This window comes from Aethalodelphis obliquidens, unplaced genomic scaffold (assembly GCF_003676395.1).
Source record: "Aethalodelphis obliquidens isolate GAN/ISIS:26980383/991018 unplaced genomic scaffold, ASM367639v1 scaffold58, whole genome shotgun sequence".
Lineage (NCBI taxonomy): Eukaryota > Metazoa > Chordata > Mammalia > Artiodactyla > Delphinidae > Aethalodelphis > Aethalodelphis obliquidens.
The window spans coordinates 7,132,918-7,150,122 of NW_020838002.1; the positions used below are offsets into that span (position 1 = coordinate 7,132,918).

General features: G+C 47.8%; 1 long non-coding RNA gene across 1 annotated transcript; it reads right to left on the minus strand.

Moving 5' to 3' along the window:
• Positions 1-14,978: 14,978 nt before the first annotated feature.
• On the minus strand, positions 14,979-15,522 carry LOC113609641 (uncharacterized). Its single transcript, XR_003428747.1, has 3 exons — positions 15,499-15,522; positions 15,117-15,199; positions 14,979-14,996 (listed from the first exon to the last, which is right to left on the minus strand). It is a non-coding gene; the product is annotated as an uncharacterized LOC113609641 (long non-coding RNA).
• Between the last annotated feature and the right edge of the window lie 1,683 nt (positions 15,523-17,205).

A 17,205-nucleotide genomic window follows, 5' to 3' on the forward strand; every position in this document is an offset into this window, starting at 1 on the left:
GTTAAGTAAAATGAGAAAACAGAGAAAAACACAGTGGATGAAGGAGCAAGGCAAAAACCCAGCTAACAAATGAAGAGGAAATAGGCAGTCTACCTGAAAAAGAATTCAGAATAGTGATAGTAAAGATGATACAAAATCTTGGAAATAGAATGAAGAAAATACAAGAAACGTTTAACAAGGACCTAGAAGAACTAAAGAGCAAACAAACAGTGATGAACAACACGATAAATGAAATTAAAAATTTTCCAGAAGGTATCAATAGCAGAATAACTGAGGCAGAAGAATGGATAAGTGACCTAGAAGATAAAATAGTGGAAATAACTACTGCAGAGAAGAAAAAAGAATGAAAAGAATTCAGGACAGTCTCAGAGACCTCTTGGACAACATTAAGTGCACCAACATTTGAATTATAGGGGTCCCAGAAGAAGAAGAGAAAAAGAAAGAGACTGAGAAAATATTTGAAGAGATTATAGTTGAAAACTTCCCTAACATGGGAAAGGAAATAGTTAATCAAGTCCAGGAAGCACAGAGAGTCCCATACAGGATAAATCCAAGGAGAAACATGCCAAGACACATATTAATCAAACTATCAAAAATTAAATACAAAGATCAAGTATTAAAAGCAGCAAGGGAAAAATAACACAAAAGGGAATCCCCATAAGGTTAACAGCTGATCTTTCAGCAGAAACTCTGCAAGCCAGAAGGGAGTGGCAGGACATAATTAAAGTGATGATGGAGAAAAATCCACAACCAAGATTACTCTACCCAACAAGGATCTCATTCACATTTGACAGAGAAATTAAAAGCTTTACAGACAAGCAAAAGCTAAGAGAATTCAGCACCACCAAACCAGCTTTACAACAAAGACTAAAGGAACTTCTCTAGGCAGGAAACACAAGAGAAGGAAAAGACCTACAATAATAAACCCAAAACAATTAAGAAAATTAGGAACATACATATCGATAATTACCTTAAACGTAAATGGATTAAATGCTCCAACCAAAAGACACAGACTGGCTGAATGGATACAAAAACAAGACCCATATATATGCTGTCTACAAGAAACCCACTTCAGGCCTAGGGACACATATAGACTGAAAGTGAGGGGATGGAAAAAGATATTCCATGCAAATGGAAATCATAGCAATTCTCATATCAGACAAAATAGACTTTAAAACAAAGACTATTACAAGAGACAAAGAAGGACACTACTAATGATCAAGGGATCAATCCAAGAAGAAGATATAACAATTGTAAATATTTATGCACCTAACAAAGAAGCACCTCAATACATAAGGCAAACACTAACAGCCATAAAAGGGGAAATCAACAGTAACACAATCATAGTAGGGGAATCTAACACCCCACTTTCACCAATGGACAGATCATCCAAAATGAAAATAAATAAGGAAACACAAGCTTTAAATGATACATTAAACAAGATGGACTTAATTGATATTTGTAGGACATTCCATTCAAAAACAACACAATACACATTCTTCTCAAGTGCTCGTGGAACATTCTCCAGGATAGATCATATGTTGGGTCACAAATCAAGCCTTGGTTATTTAAGAAAATTGAAATTGTATCAAGTATCTTTTCTGACCACAACGCTATGAGACTAGATATCAATTACAGGAAAAAATCTGTAAGAAATACAAACACATGGAGGCTAAACAACACACTACTTAATAACCAAGAAATCACTGAAGAAATCAAAGAGGAAATTGAAAAATATCTAGAAACAAATGACAATGAAAACACAATGACCCCAAACCTATGGGATGCAGCAAAAGCAGTTCTTAGAGGGAAGTTTATAGCAATATAATCCTACCTCAAGAAACAAGAAACATCTCAAATAAACAACCTAACCTTACACCTAAAGCAATTAGAGAAAGAAGAACAAAAAAACCCCAAAGTTAGTAGAAGGAAAGAAATCATAAAGATCAGATCAGAAATAAATGAAAAAGAAATGAAGGAAACGATAACAAAGATCAATAAAACTAAAAGCTGGTTCTTTGAGAAGATAAACAAAATTGATAAACCATTAGCCAGACTCACGAAGAAAAAAAGGGAGAAGACTCAAATCAATAGAATTAGAAATGAAAAAGGAGAAGTAACAACTGACACTGCAGAAATACAAAGGATCATGAGAGATTACTACAAGCAACTATATGCAAATAAAAGGGACAACCTGGAAAAAATGAACAAATTCTTAGAAATGCACAACCTTCTGGGACTGAACCAGGAAGAAATAGAAAATATGAACAGACCAATCACAAGCACTGAAATTGAAACTGTGATTAAAAATCTTCCAACAAACAAAAACCCAGGACCAAATGGCTTCACAGGAGAATTCTATCAAACATTTAAAGAAGAGCTAACACCTATACTTCTCAAACTCTTCCAAATATAGCAGAGGGAGGAACACTGCCAAACTCATTCTACGAGGCCACCACCACTCTGATATCAAAACCAGACAAAGTTGTCACAAAGAAGGAAAACTACAGGCCAATATCACTGATGAACGTAGATGCAAAAATCCTCAACAAAATACTAGCAAACGGAATCCAACAGCACATTAAAAGGATCATACATTATGATCAACTGGGGTTTATCCCAGGAATGCAAGGATTCTTCAATATACACAAATCAATCAACGTGATACACCATATTAACAAACTGAAGGAGAAAAACCATATGATCATCTCAATAGATGCAGAGAAAGCTTTTGACAAAATTCAACACGCATTTATGATAAAAACCCTCCAGAAAGTAGGCAGAGAGGGAACTTTCCGCAACATAATAGAAGCCGTATATGACAAATCCACAGCCAACATCATCCTCAGTGGTGAAAAACTGAAACTATTTCCACTAAGATCAGGAACAAGACAAGGTTGCTCACTCTCACCACTCTTATTCAACATAGTTTTGGAAGTTTTAGCCACAGCAATCAGAGAAGAAAAAGAAATAAAAGACCACCTTATTATTTCTGGCTTCTCTTTCTGTATCTCAGATTAAATTTACTTATCCCTTCTCATTCTGGTCTCTATCACCTATTACCCTTTTTGGATAATTTTTCAGAAATATTTTCTGAAATATATCAGTCATTTTTCTGAAATATATAAATACACAAATATATACACATAGACATTATGTTTATATACTTAACAACTTATTATTTTTGTTACATATATTTTCTGTTTTATATATGTACATTATCACATGCATATGCATACATTGTAGTTCATTAATTCTCTTCATCTAATGTCTAATCCACCTGTTTAATTTTTAATCATATTTTTAATTGAATAGGTCATATTTGGTTATTTTACAAATCTAATATTTTCTGAAATTATGTTGGTCTTCCTGTATCTTTCAATACCACTTTAAGTCTGTAAACATTTTACACATTAAAAACGTTTTATATAGCGAAAGAAAGAAAGAAAGAAAGAAAAGGAATCCAAATTGGAAAAGAAGAAGTAAAGCTGTCACTGTTTGCAGATGACATGATACTATGCATAGAGAATCCTAAAGATGCTACTAGAAAACTACTAGAGCTAATCAATGAATTTGGTAAAGTAGCAGGATACAAAATTAATGCACAGAAATCTCTGGCATTCCTATACACTAATGATGAAAAATCGGAAAGTGAAATTAAGAAAACACTCCCATTTACCACTGCAACAAAAAAAATAAAATATCTAGGAATAAACCTACCAAAGGAGACAAAAGACCTATATGCAGAAAATTATAAGACACTGATGAAAGAAATCAAAGATGATACAAATAGATGGAGAGATATACCATGTTCTTGGATTTGAAGACCAAACATTGTGAAAATGACTATACTACCCAAAGCAATCTACAGATTCAGTGCAACCCCTATCAAACTACCAATGGCATTTTTCACAAAACTAGAACAAAAAATTTCACAATTTGTGTGGAAACACAAAAGACCCGAATAGCCAAAGCAATCTTGAGAAAGAAAAACGGAGCTGGAGGAATCAGGCTCCCTGACTTCAGGCTATACTACAAAGCTACAGTAATCAAGACAGTATGGTACTGGCACAAAAACAGAAGTATAGATCAGTGGAACAGGATAGAAAGCCCAGAGATAAACCCACGCAATATGGTCACCTTATCTTTGATAAAGGAGGCAAAAATATACAGTGGAGGAAAGACAACCTCTTCAATAAGTGGTGCTTGGAAAACTGGCCAGCTACATGTAAAAGAATGAAATTAAAACACTCCCTAACACCATACACAAAAATAAACTCAAAATGGATTAAAGACCTATATGTAAGGCCAGACACCATCAAACTCTTAGAGGAAAACATAGGCAGAACACTCTATGACATAAATCTCAGCAAGATCCTTTTTGACCCACCTCCTAGAGAAATGGAAATAAAAACAAAAATAAACAAATGGGACCTAATGAAACTTAAAAGCTTTTGCACAACAAAGGAAACCATAAAAAAGACAAAAAGACAACCCTCAGAATGGAAGAAAATATTTGAAAATGAAGCAACGGACAAAGGATTAATCTCCAAAACATACAACCAACTCGTGCAAGTCAATATCAAAAACACAAACAACCCAATCCAAAAATAGGCAGAAGACCTAAATAGACATTTCTCCAAAGAAGACATACAGATTGCCAACAAACACATGAAAGAATGCTCAACATCATTAATCATTAGAGAAATGCAAGTCAAAACTACAATGAGATAACATCTCACACCAGTCAGAATGGCCATCATCAAAAAATCTAGAAACAATAAATGCTGGAGAGGGTGTGGAGAAAAGGGAACCCTCTTGCACTGTTGGTGGAAATGTAAATTGATACAGCCACTATGGAGAACAGTATGGAGGTTCCTTATAAAACTAAAAATAGAACTACCATACGACCCAGCAATCCCTCTATGGGGCATATACCCTGAGAAAACCATAAATCTAAAAGAGTCATGTACCACAATGTTCATTGCAGCTCTATTTACAATAGCCAGGACATGGAAGCAACCTAAGTGTCCATCGACAGATGAATGGATGAAGAAGATGTGACACATATATACAATGGAATATTACTCAGCCATGAAAATAAACGAAACTGAGTTATTTGTAGTGAGGTAGATGGACCTAGAGTCTGTCATACAGAGTGAAGTAAGTCAGAAAGAGAAAAACAAATACTGTATGCTAACACATATATATGGAATCTAAAAAAAAAAAATGGTCATGAAGAACCTAGGGGAAGACGGGAATAAAGACACAGACCTACTAGAGAATGGACTTGAGGACACAGGGAGGGGGAAGGGTAAGCTGAGACAAAGTGAGAGAGTGTCATGGACATATATACACTACCAAATGTAAAATAGCTAGTGGGAAGCAGCTGCATAGCACAGGGAGATTAGCTCGGTGCTTTGTGACCACCTAGAGGGATGGGATAGGGAGGGTGGCAGGGAGGGAGACGTAAGAGGGAAGAGATATGGGGATATATGTGTATGTAGAGCTGATTCACTTTGTTATAAAGCAGAAACTAACACACCATTGTAAAGCAATTATACTCCAATAAAGACGTTAAAAAAAAAATTCAGGGCCATGTCTGCAAGACTCTGACTACTTACTGCTATCCGCCCCCCATTTTCAGACTCAACAATTCTTGCAAACAGGAATGGGAATATCCACTCATTTCCTCATTCATTTATTCATATTTGTAAATATTCCAGCATTCATTTGGGGCTTAATGCATTACTTATCCATAGAAAGTGCTCTATAATGGTTTGTTGATTATCTGTCTCTATATATACCCCCATTCCCCTTCCTCCCGACATTGATTTCTGCCAGTTTAGTCTTCCTTACATCCATCTGGGAATTTCCCCCCCAATTCACTGGTGTGCCCTGCTTGCTCTTTGCCTGGACCTCCATGCCACACACCCATCATTTCTCTCCTCCACTATCACACTGGGGCTTTGGGGTTAAGCAGAGTTGAAGAGAAGAAATAGGCTACGGTTAGATTTGCGAGGGGCTGCAAACCCAACAAGTTTAAATAAAAAGAGGGTGTTTATTTTAAGGATATAAAGCTCTTCTTGAAATAAAGTGAAGTTGGGTATTACGGGAATAAGCAACTGTCAGGTCTGACACAGCAGCTGGTCCCTCCTTCTCCCCCCCTCCATTCATCAGTCCCTGCCTATGCAGTCGCCTTGTACATGGCTCACATGGGAGCCTCTGCCCCAAAACCTGACCTTTTCATGCTCCTTCAGCAGTCAGCTAGGTCAGTGTCTCTGGATTCAAATTCCAAAGTTCTCTGAGAATAATCTGATTGGCTGAGGTTGGACCACATATCCCATGTGGCTGAGGGATGTGCAGGTCGTGTGACATAAGTGTGGCCATCCAAGCCCACCCCTTCAGCAGGGATTGTGGGTGAGGGTTGTCCCCAGAGAAGGAGCGTGTGGGTGGACAGACTCCCCCCAAACATGTCTGGCATGAAAGGAACAAGTAACACACCTCTTAATTGGCACTATCCAGGAAACTTGTCACTAGTTATGTCTAGACATTCGTGTTTTTATTCATTCATTAAGTATTTATTGTGTCTACAATTTACTCCTTCTGTCCTACTTTATTCTTTTTACCCCTAGGTTCTTGGAAAAGTTCCTGAATTTGTTTTGTCTGAACCAAAGAAAGAAAGGACAGGAGCCTGAGGAAGCAGGGCATTCTGAGAGGACGCAGGTGGCTGTGGCAGTGGCTGACCCAGGAGGAGCCATCAGCTGTTTCTGAGGGAGCTGGGATAGAGGGAGAGCTAAAAGCAGGAGAAGAGGCAGCTGGGGTACCCAAGGGCAATGATGCCTGCCTGGATCTCCACCTATGGCCGTGTCTCCTACACTGCATTGACACAGGGACATACCAAGGACAGGGCAGAGGGTGCCTGTACAGGCCATAAGGGTTTTCTTTTTCTCTGTTGAGTTTTAAAACAACAGGAGGTGCTTTTATAATTGCTATGCTCACTAAATAATGTCAGTACTAAAATACTCCTCCCTGCCGGGTGGGTTGCTCCCTACTCTTCATAAACCTGGTACGTGTGTGTGTGTGAGAGACAGAGACAGACAGACAGACAGGATTCTGAGAAAGTGGGAGAATTAGAATTAGAGAGGGAAGAGCAGAGGCCTTATGAGGGAGGAGTGTGAGCGGTTGAAAGAGGGGATCACGTGCTCCCTTAGATTCTGCACAGGTGTCAATAAAGCAGCCAGGCTGTGGGGTGGCCGCTGAGGTGAAGGCTTGGGGGAGGGAGGAGGGTAAGCTGCAGCCTGTCTTCCATGACAGAGAATGTGCCCCAGGAGTCCCTGTATAGCTCTCCCAAGAACCTGGACACGGGGCCATGGGCCTTGGGCTAACCCCGCAGTGCGAACAGACAGAGAAGCCACGATGGCCAGGAGGCGTGCTGCTTTGCACTGGGAACTCTCATGGGGAAAGGACATATTGTCTCCGCTTCTCATCCTCCCCACCTCAATGCCAGACGGGAGGGGCTGGAAAGAGGAAGGAAGAAGTGTGAGGAGATACACAAGGAACAAATGGACAAATAAATAAATAAGATAATTTCATAGAATAAAAGCTATGAAGGAAATGCAGGGGGTAGTGTGACTGATAGGATGGGCAGCATTGTAAAATGTGGCTGGTGACGCAATCTCTGAGGAGGGGCTAATTCAGCAAAGACCTGGGCAATGAGAAGGAGACAGTCAGACAAAGATCCAGGTGACGGGCAAGCATTCCAGAAAGAAGAGACAGCACGTGCAGAGGTCCTGGAGGTTAGAATGAACTTTTTGCCCAGAGGAAAAAGAAAAGGGGACAGTGTAACTGGAGTGTTACGAACAAAAATGATCTTGGTAGGAGGTGAGGTCTGAGGTGTTATGTTAGTTACCTACTACTGCCTAACAAGTCAGCCTCAGACCTAACAGCTTAAAACAAAGCGATCATGTATTATCTGTCACAGGTTCTGTGGGCCAGGAATTCCGGCAGGGCATGGGGGAGACAGCTCATCCCTGCTTCCGGATGTCTGGAGCCTCAGCTGGAAGACTCAAAGGCCAGGGATGGAATCGTTTGCACTTTCACTCACTTACGTCTGGCTGTTGATGTTGGTGTCAACTGGATGCCTAGGTGAGGCTATTGACTAGTTTCTCCATGTGGCCTGGGGTTCCTCACAACATGGTAGTTTCCAAGGACAAGTGTCCTAAGAGAGAGAAGGAGGTGGGAGCTGAATTCTTTCTACATCTAGCCTCAGAAGTCCCATAGCATCACTTCTACCACATTCTATTAGACAGAAGTGAGCATTCAAGGGAGGGGAATTAGACTCCATCTTTTAGATGAGGAGACTCAAAGAATTTGTGGGCATACCTTTAAATTACCACCGATGATGATAGGAACCAGATCATGAAAGCGTTTGAATTTTATTCTAACTGCAATGAAAGTCTTTGGAGGGTTTGGGTGTAGAAGGAAGTAGTGACATGATATAACTTATAATTTAAAGAGGTCGTGTTGGCTGCTAGGCAGAGAATGGTTACAGAGGTCAAACCTGGTGGAGTGGGTTAAGAAGTCGACTTGGATTCAACTTCAAGTTCTCGCACTGATCAGCTGTTACCTTGGGCAAGTCTCCTAACAGTGGAGGGCAGGAGTACGCTTCTACATTTATATGGATTTATGTAGAGGTTTTTCCTCCTTCAGACCTACAGGGGCGCGTTTGTTTCATGCCTCGCCTCTGTTAGATGCCTGTTTTCGTTCACCACCGTAGCCCTAGCACCCAGGGCAGGCCCTGGATTGTAAAGGCTGTCCATAAATTTTTGTTGAAAGCATAACCAAACAAACAACATTGTAAAACCCCGCATTAGTCCTTGAAGACAGTATCCACCAACCCAATAAGCCTTTAGTAACTGGGAGAAGTATCGGGGGAGCACCTGACTCCGTCTCTTCTGGGATAATCCTGTACCCATTCTGGATGTGAGGCCTGATTCCATTCAGAACCATTATCACTGCCTAGATAGACACAAAGAGAGCCAAGACCTGCCCTTGCCCCAGAGCCCAGCACAAGTGGCAGACGGAGGACAGCCCACTCTGGCATCCGGTCATGGTGCATTCGTGGGACGACGTGCCTTCCAGGGACGAGGTGGGAGGAGCAGGGCAGAGCCTTATTCCCTCCCGTGAGCATCTCAGAAGACTGTATTGGGGGCGTAGGACAGCAAGAGGGGCGAGAGAGAGGAACCCTCACTTAGCACAAAGGGCTCTGGCTAGTGGACTTTCTGTCCTTGACACTGGACGCTGGCTCCAGCCACCTCCAGGGCTGCCAAGGGGCTGGGACCACAGACCCGCAGACGCATCACCTCACCAGTGAGAAGCTGAAGAGGCTGTGGCTGGCGGGACGGGGATAAAACCCGCACGATCGTTCAAGTCATTGTTTGCATTTCTGAACCTTCTAAATTGTAAGCGCCCCACGCAAGAGACTGTTGCATTCAACAGGGGGTCTAAATTCCTACCGCTTTCAGGCATTCATTCCTTCTGGATGCACTGAGATGCCAGGAGGCAAAAATGGATGCGTGTGGGCTCTTTCTGGTGGAGAAACTGCGCAGCAGTCCCTCTCAGGCTCTGGGACCCCGCCCACCCCCCTTGCTCCAGACTGGCTCCCATCCCCGTGCTGCAGCGGCCACCCTAGAGGTGGGGAGCTGAGGAGAGACAATCGGAGCAGCCAGGGCGGCCTGTCAGGCCCTCCTCCAGTCCCACCCGTGGGGCAACCTTCTCAGGCCTGAGGCCCCTTCCAGCCTGTGTGTGGAGGCTTCTCTCATCAGGTCACACCCATGCCCTTGGGAGCCTGGGGGAGAAGGAAGCAGCTTGTAGAGTCAGACCCAGGCTGAGATCCCTTCCTGGCTCCAAGATGGTGACACCTTCTTTCCTCTGTACCCCAACAATAAAACTGAGGTCCCGGGCGGTAGCAGCTGCCTCGTAGGGGTGTTGTGAGCACTCAGATGAGTGCAGTAAAGCACAGAGCACAGGCTGGCGAGCAGCAAGGGCTATGGACCACCCCGAGCCAGCCGCGGTGCCCCCCGCCCCTGCTGGAACCCGCACCTCCCGGCCTGTTACCTTACAAGCAGCAGTGCCCGGCGGCTCATATGTCCCACTGAGTCCTCTCACTCATGACGTCGCTCAGGCAAAACACGGTCTGCCGGTTGTGCAAGCCCACGGTCCTCCTCCCCTAGCCCCGCGCCTGCCCCTGGGAGTCCCCAGTCTGATGGAGGAGGTGAGGTACAGCTCTCAGGTAAGGCCAAGGCAGGCGGGAGGGGAAGGGATGGCCCTCAGCTGCCCCCACCCCCAGCCTGGACCTGCACATCTCAAGTGCTCACCAGGGACCACCCCTGCCTCCTGAACATCCCTGCCCTTCGCTGATTTTACCAGCTGGTCAGAGAGGTCAAGCAGCCGGGGTGGCACTGGGCTCCCAGGCCAGCTGGCCAAAGCCCCATGGTGTTTTTCCTGGCTTCCCAAGAAACAGAACACTCTGAGCTGCCTCCCTCTGGGAGCCCTCAGCTCCGGTGCATACCCATACACACAGGACTACACGTTCACACACCCTTGGCCTGCCCCGGCCTCTGGCCCGGGGTGTAGCCGCTGTCGTTTGAGCCAAGCCCCTTAGTCTCCCTGCAGACCTCAGTGTTCTTGTTATGAGAACAGAGCCAAGCGCCCCATTCCCAGGCACCCCCGGGAACAGGAGCAGGCCCTGGGCCCCACTCCACTGCAGCTGTCCCCACGGGGGCCGTTGGAGCTGAGCAGATAAAGAGATCCAATCAGGCCTGTGGCCAGCAGCTCCACCGTGGCTGGCAGACGGTTCTTGTGAAAGCAGTTGCAGAATCTTGAGGTTTCAAGATGGCCAGAGGAGGGCAGGAAGGAAGTTTCTTTGGTATTGACAGCCGAAAGATGCCAGGGTTGGAAGGCTCCCTCGTGGTCCAGGGTCTGGGCGTCAGCCTGGTAGGGCCAGGCCTGCAACAGTATCCACTGACCCAGGGCTTGCCTGGCCCAGGGACAGCAACACCCCTGACCAGAGGCACAGGTCCTAATAGATGTACAGGCACAAATCCGCCCCCTGACCCGAGAGCTGTGACAGGTGAGGCCGTTGATGTGTCCATTCCACACATATGTATTAAAGCCCTGCCAGGCGGTGGGTTAGAGGCTGAGGCTACAGTGAGCAACAGAGCAGGTACGTATCTTCTCTGTGTGGCTCTCACAGACCTGCAGGGAGCTGGGGCTTAATAAAATTCAAGCACAGAAATACATGTATAATCACAGCTCTGCTAAGCTCTAGGAACGCAGCTGCAAGAGTAAGGAACAGGAAGACCTGGCCACCCGAGTCATGGCCAATGGGGCCGGGACAGTAGAAGCTCCGTGTGGATGGGGCCTGGAGGGTCAGCAGGAGGCACCAGGCACAAAGGAGAGGGGCCTTTGTGGTTGAGACCCATCGCACGTGGCGGGAGGCCTGTCTCAGGAGTCGAAGCCAGCGGGGTTAGAGGGCAGAGGAACAGAGAGAGGAGACGGAGCTCTGGAGAAAGGGGGTGGCTCACCAGTCTGGCTCCTTAGGAGATGCTGCTTGGAGGGCCAAGATGAGTCCCAGAGGGGACGGCATGCTGGGACCAGTGTGCCAAGTCCCCCAGGGCCTCATACTCCCATGGTCGCCAGGGAGGGAGCTGGTGGAACACAGTTGAGGAGCTGGCTGGTCAGGGCCCCAGTCCCCAGGTGTTCCCAACCCTTCTTATGGCCCCCTTATTCCTAGTAGCCTCATCTCCTGTCACCCCAAATGGTCTTTTTTTTTTTTTCCAAGTGGTCTTTTTGATGGGTCTCACTACAAAGCTTTTCCTCCTGTGGGGCCCCATCTTGGACTCTTATTTTGCCCATTTCTCTTTCAGAGGAAGAGCTCTCCCACAGCTCCCCAGCCGCTGAGGTCCAGCCAGGCCCCCGGCCTGTAAGGAGCCTGGTTCATCCCCAGCAGCGGGTTCTAGACTCCGCCTATAGAGGCAGGAGCTCACGCAGGCCTTGCAGGGAGCTGAGCTTCTCAGACACCCAACCCAGGGGGGCAGCCCACCCTGGCCTCCATGCTCAGTGGGCTGCCCGTTCTCACACCCTTCCTGCAGCTCCCACTTCAACCGCCTGCAGCTCCAGCTCCTGGCCTCTTGGCCTTGCACCGGGAATAGTCATGGGGCCCACCTAGTGCCCACCCGAAGGCTCCATGTCTCCACCATGGTGGCACTCAACCCCCTGCCCCACTGCACCTACCTGGCCTATCGGTGTCAGAACCCTGGGAGCTCCAAACTCTCATCTGGGAAAGGAAGAGGAAATCGCATCTGGTGGGGGAAGGGACATGTCCTCCTTTGCGGGGTGAAAGAGGGCGCGTGGACTCATGGAGCTAAATCAGGACATGACACGGTTCACTCATGCTCCACAAACATTTCTGAGCACTGGCCAGGCCCCGTGTGTTGGGTCCACAGGTGCAAACAAGATCGGGTCTGGGGTCCCCGTGGTCAGTCCGGGAGGGGGACATGGTGACAGCATGCCTTCAGTACAGCCCATTTTGTGCATGACAGAGCATCAGCATAGGTTGCTCTGCAAACAGAACACAGACCATGTTGAGGGGTAAACGGGAAAGGGATGAGGGAAGGCTTCCTGGACGAAGTGGTGTCTCAGCTGGGCTGTGAAGATGAGTAGAGGTGAGTCAGGCAAAGGGAAAGTGTAGGAGGACCCAGAGGCGAGGGAGAACATGGTGCATTCAGAAAGATTCTGGGAAGTCAAGGCTGGAGTGTGGTGGGCAGTGGGGAGGGGTGAGTGGAGGCTGGAGAGGTCCTATGGGGCCTGGGAGAGTGGAAGGATTGGGGGGTCCCTGGGCTGCTGCTGAAGGGACATTGTGCATAGGCCCTGCGGACCATGGCTGTGCACACTAGGATCCTGGAAGGGCCCGGGCTCATCCCCGGTTCAGCTCATGAGCAGCCCCTCCCCCACCCCCAGGCACTCAGAGCCCGGTGCTCCCCCTCGACCCCCTCCCCAGGGACCCAAACTTGGGATGTGTGTGGAAGGATTTGAAAGCTTTCTGACTTGTCATTTAGTGAGGGCAAGAGGAAGGGGCAAAATGCCAGTACCAAGGCCAGGGCAGAGGACGAGCAGGAGATGGGGGGCATCGTCTGTAGGGAATTTAAAAGTACCAAGAGCATGGATGAAGTGTTGGACTGCTTCCTGTGCTCGTCACGTGTCAGCAATTCTGAACAATGTCAATGATGAAACGCTTCTCCCCAAAGACATCTTTCGTTGGTCTAGATTCTAAACAATTGCTGCAATTACCCGTTGCTTTAACAATTCTATGTGTAAGCTTCAAATGAATGCATTTTTATTGCTTATCCTTTTTTTTTTTTTTCTGCTGTACGTGAGCCTCTCACTGTTGTGGCCTCTCCCGTTGCGGAGCGGCCATGGCTCACGGGCCCAGCCGTTCCACGGCATGTGGGATCTTCCCAGACCAGGGCACGAACCTGCGTCCTCTGCATCGGCAGGCGGACTCCCAACCACTGCGCCACCAGGGAAGCCCTATTGCTTATCCTTTATTATGTACTGTGTTCCACGTGGAAGTCAATTTGCAGAATTCCCAGTTATACGGTGGCTCCCTCAGTTACCTGCATTGGCTTCGAGGGTAAGTTCTAAGGGTTCAGAATCATCCGAGCTGGCTCTTGCTATGCTTTGTGCCCCTCATCCCCTGTAGCATCACATATTCTTGCTTTTAAAAGGCTGGCTTAACATAAACAGTGTTAACTACTGTGATTGCGAAGAATGAGACAGAACTTGACTTTCTTCCATTCTGTCACTCTTTGTGACCATTTGGAATGAGAATTTGTGTTTAAGATTTAAAACAGTGAAACAGAGTGCAAATTGTGAAGTATAATATTTTTAAAGTGAAAATTTAAATTATTATGTGACTATTTTACTGAATTTGAATATCGTTAACGTTGAGATTTGTTCTTTAAAATTTTTTTATTTTAAAACTAAAAAAACGCATCAAGAAAACAGAAACTGTAATGATACATTAAGTATTAAAACTACCAATATGTAGGTAGTTTTTTCCCTTTATTTAAACACATTCATGTCATTAAAAAGTATTAATCCACTACTCTTTTCCTTTTTATATTGTAGTATTTTATTTTTATTTCATTACTGGGATGATTATGTCCAAATTTAATAAGTGAGAATTTCCACACATTTCCTTTCTAGCCATTATTATTGCTTTTTTTCATTTAATGAGTGTTACTGAAAATAATTTTGTGGTGGAGAGGAGGAGGTATCAAAAACGAATCTGCTCCCATATCAGATACTCCAGGTCGCCACTGGGCAACACTTAGCCCCGAGGAAAATCTCTCCAGTGAGGTCCCAGTGGGCATTATGAAAAGCCCATGGGGGCTTCTGAGGGACCTGTGGCCCTTGCCCACACTCCTCTCCTGTTGTCTCTGTGTGGTTGACCCTGACCCCAGAAAAAAAGCAGATGACACAGCTGACCACTGTGAGACCTGGCGAGGGCCACGCATGTCCAGGCCTGCCCCCCAGGGAAGGTCAAAGCGGGAGAGGGGGCGGATCCCCCCCAGGAGGGCTTCTCCCTCCATCACTGTCACTCCACTCAGTTTCCAGTGGCCTGGCTTGGGCAGCCGGCACGCCCACTCTGACGGGAGGGTGCTCGGAGACCAGGATCTGAACAACCCTGACTTTGGAGGTCTCCCTTCCTTTCTTCCTGCCCTTCTTCTTCCCAGGCACCGGGGCCTGGATGCTCTGCAAAGCTCTTGCACTCACTGCCCCCCACCCTTCCACCTCATGGTAACTGCTGGAGTAGGCTCAGCAAAGGAAGCAGCAATAGGGCAGAATGACAAGGCTTGTCAGACAAACACCGTCCAGCACCTGCTGCATGCCTGGCCCTGGTAGCGTTTCACCTTTATTCCATAACAGCTCTGCAAGGTAAACAGAGAAAGGCCTTCTGTTAGACAGTGAGGAGGCAGGCTCTGAAGCTGAGCAGCTGAGCCAGGTGAATGACGGTGCTGGGATCTGGACCCAGGCCAGGTCTCTCTCACCTCTCTGTACTGCTCTCAACAAGCTCCTGGGTGCTAAGTGCTGTGGCTCCCAGAGGGAGCCTTCCTGCAGCATCAGCAGAAGCCTGGGAGCAGACAAGAGCGTCAAGGTGGTTGCAGAAGAGGGGCAGGGTCCCTTGCCTGGACACCGCCTGCCTGTCCAGCCCTGCAGCCCCGGGAACCCGCCTTCCATAGACTGGTTGTGCAGGGTTTCTTGGAGGCTCCTTCCTTTCTGCTTTCCTCCATCACCACCTGGAGCGGTCAGCACGCCAAAATCCCCCAGAGAAGGGCCAACATGGCAGGGATGGGCCTAGAGCCCGGGTTCTATCTCAAGCTCGTCTCAGGGACCATGGCAGCCCGCAGCTGCGGCAAAACCCGTGCACACCTCGCTACTGCTGAAGAATGAGAGTCCTCTCGGGGGGAGAGCAGAGCTCAGTCTGAGTCCTCTCCGGGGGGGACCCTGGAAGGAGCGCGACCTCGGTTCCATACGCCCTGCCCCAGCTTCCAATCTCCTGGGCACATCTGGGATCCTGAGGGCAGGGGAGGCGAGCACATTTGGGGAGTACTCCACATCTTTTGCAATCTCTCTCCTTCCTGAGGGTCACTGTCCCACTCTCACAGGCCTGGAAGCTGAGGTCCGGGGAGCGGTGCGGTCTACCCCGGTCACATGGCGGGTCAGCAGCAAGGAACTCGGTGGGCGTGCTGCAACTGCACGGTGACGGTCCGTCCTGACCCTGTGCAGGAGAGGGGCCCCCGCTGAAGACAAGGAGATAAGATCAGCTGGCCCAGGCCCTCAACTGGGGCTTGTGAAAGGGGTTGCTGAAGGGGCTGTTTCGAGAGCAACCGGCGGGCCGGTGCTGTTGCTGTGGGAAGAGGCTGCGGAGGGCCCGGCGGCTGCGTTAGGCGGGGCGGGGCTCGGAGGGCAGGAGTCGGGGACACCCAGCAGGCACAGCGACTGCTCCGAGGAAGGGATGGACACGTCCACCCGAAGAAGGGGCGAGCGCAGGCAGGCTGCAGGGTGCAGCGAGGGTGACTCTGGGGCTGAGCGCTGTCCAGGCAGACCAGGATGGGGTCGGAGCAAAGGATGAGCTTGGCTCATCCAGTGGCATAAACCAGGAGTAAAGGCCAAGGGGTGTGAAGTCCTGGGCCCTGGAGGGAGCGCCGACTGGGGGCGTTCTACCCTTCAGATGCAGAAATGGAGGCCCAGCCAAGGTGGTGCAGGCCGAGCGGGGTCCAAACCCAGGTGGGTCGGAGCCCACCGCCTCCCCTAAGGAAGCCACTGCTGACCAAGCCCATAGAAAGTCAGAATTTACACCGAGCGTGTGGTGCAAACCTGCTACTGACGTGCACTGAAGAAGTGCGCAGAGAAGCGCTAAGCCCCAGGCAGGTCCTCAGCTTGCACGGAAGCCTGCTGCCATCACTCTGCAGGGTGCTTCCCGGTGACTTCGCACTGTGTCCCCCAGATGGCGCATGAGGCAGCACCTTGATTTTCACTGCTAGGCCCTGCTTCCGCCATCACCTCACCTTCCCCTGCATCTTGGAGAGAGCTGGAGCAAGGGGGAGGGACCGAATCATTGACCCCACATCATTCATCCCCTCAATCAACTTACTGAGCACCTACCGAATACTAGGCCTTGTGCTGGGGACTGGGGAGATAGGACAGTAAGACAGACCCGGCTTCTGCCCTGCTGGAGGAGGAGAGGGGCCTTTCCTATTATTCAGCCCAAGTCCCATTTTAGGAATGTGGAGACTGAGGCTCAGAGAGGGGAAGTGACTTGCCCAAGACCATACACATAGTTAGGGGCAGGACCAGGCGCAGCGCTCTTCTGAGGCACACCCAGCAAATATTCACTGAGCGACACCTGTGTTCTAGGCACTGCTCTGGGCCCTGGGAGAAATCTATCAGTGAACTCGATAACAAAGAGGCGGGGGATGAAGTGAGCAGATGAAAGAACATCTCCATGTTGGTGAGGGGTAAAGTGGGGTGTTTCAGTGTCACAACTGCCCCCAAATGAGAGGGAAGTCCCAGAGCTCCACCTCAAGAGGCTGGGCTTCTGAGGCCCAGAGCTCCCCTCCCTCCCCCAGGACAGGC